The sequence below is a fragment of the Nicotiana attenuata genome, unplaced genomic scaffold (genome assembly GCF_001879085.1).
Source record: "Nicotiana attenuata strain UT unplaced genomic scaffold, NIATTr2, whole genome shotgun sequence".
Classification (NCBI taxonomy): Eukaryota; Viridiplantae; Streptophyta; class Magnoliopsida; order Solanales; family Solanaceae; genus Nicotiana; species Nicotiana attenuata.
The window spans coordinates 228,960-231,205 of record NW_017671617.1 but is presented as its reverse complement, the minus strand read 5'-3'; positions in this window follow the sequence as shown (position 1 = coordinate 231,205).

Below are 2,246 nucleotides of genomic sequence, written 5' to 3'. Positions count from 1 at the left end.
TGTATATTCATTCAAAAGTGAAAAGACTTGTTAAAACTTAAACGAAGGGACAAGTAAGATAAAAACTCATAAAAGTTGCCAGGGGAGTTGAATCACGAGTCCGAAACTTTTTTGATGATTTTTTTGGATAAAAAGCACATTTTTAATGTTAAAAAAAAAAGTTACACAAATAGGCACTTCGCAGTACTATACTGCGAATTGATTTTACGGAAATTTAGCCGTTAAGCTAGTTCGCATTAGAGTACTGCGAATTAATAACAAAATTTTTTTTTTTTTTTTGCAATTCGCAGTTCTATACTGCGAATTGCTTAAAATGGGCCCAGCTCTATTTTCAAAAGGCAATTCGCAGAATTATACTGCGAATTAGTAATTCGCAGTATAATACTGCGAATTGCCTTTTGAAAATATAACCCTTCTTCTTCCTTGGACCGACAGAAACGATCCCCCACCCCATTAAAATAGTCCTCTGCTCCAAATCTGGTCCCCCACCCCCCGTGAATTTAAAAAAAAAAAAAATTCGGCCCCACCCGTCATCTAAAGAGCAAGGAGTGTAGGTCCCAGGCACAAGACAAGCTTTGGATTCCTTCTTTCGAGTGTAAAAATTCATTTCAATCAAATTCAAAAAACTTAAATCGAGGTATTTCGATTTTATTTATGTCGAAACTCGTATAGTACATGCATATTTGTATTGTTTAATGTGTTTCCATGTTAATTTGTGTTATGTTTGTGTTTAAATTTGTATCTTATTTATACTCGACTTGATTTATTAGTTTTGGTAAAAAAAATTGTTAAAAGTTGATAAATTTGTATTGGGTGATACCCTTTTTGCTTGAGCCCGACCGGGTTGGGTCCGGTCCGGGGCAATTCGGGGCCATCGAACCCGACCTGGATGCAAGGTAGAACGACGGCCACGTCAACAACCGAGGTCGAGTCATTTCGAGACCGTTGGAGAGCTCGATATGAGTCACCACCGGATGGAGAAACACACAAGGTCGGAAGCCGAACTCGTAACGGATAACCAAGCGTCGCCGGATATCTCGCCCAAACGTGATTTTCTCAACCACTTCAGGCCATTAAGGCGTAATTACAGGGATCCACGATGTAATTAATTTACCTACCTTATTTTTACCCTTAATCAGAATGTATAAAAGGGGAGAAGACCCCATAAAGAGGGGATCGGAAACCATTACACTACGGTACCATCTCTCTCAATTCTTGTACGCTATCAAGCACAATTGTTCTAAGCAATATTATATTCTGCGATTATTTACTTTAGCAGCAATTGTTGAGTCTTTATCTTTTATTTTCCCCAATCCAAACCTTTTGTATCTTTTAGTTCACGGATCCTTAAAACCCCATATAAATTCAATTGTTATCCGGATTCCAGGGTAAACAGTTTGGTGCCCACCGTGGGGCTAAGGATATTAGTGAGCTCTTTGATACTCTTTCTTGACGCATCACAGTACACTGGTTCTTTGCAAAAGAGTCCATCTTACATTCAAATTACCAACTCATAGAATGGCACAATCAATCAACAACGAACTTGAACAGCAGACAGGAAACAATGGAATGCCCGGGCTCGAAAACCCGATAGATGCCGATTCCCGGATGGCGCTCAACACTGATCAGGCGTCCGGGAAGAGGACGATTCGAGGGCCCAGGCAGTCGGCGAAGAGACTATCAACCTTAAAATGATTTTTGACATGCTGCAAGCCCAGCAATCGGCTATAGCTCAGCTCCAGAGCCGGGTCCAGGAGCCTGTCAGGTCCGAGGAGGCTCCCCGTGCAGCTGCAATCATCAATCCGACCCCAGTACAGCCGGAACGGGGTGGGCCGGATGCTGATTCTGCGGTTCTTAGGAGGCTAGAAGAATTGACCGAACGAATCGAAAAGGGGGAGGAAAAGATCGAGGCCAACGATAAAAAAGTAGAAACATACAACTCCAGGGTCGACCAAATACCAGGTGCACCTCCCGTCCTGAAAGGCCTTGACGCTAAAAAGTTTGTACAAAAACCGTTCCCATCCAGTGCCGCCCCAAAACCTATCCCTAAGAAATTTAGAATGCCCGATATCCCGAAGTATAATGGGACCTCGGACCCAAACGAGCATGTGACAGCATACACATGCGCGATTAAGGGAAACGACCTCGAAGATGATGAAATCGAGTCAGTTTTGTTGAAAAAGTTTGGAGAAACCTTGTCCAAGGGGGCAATGACGTGGTATCATAACTTACCGCCAAATTCCATC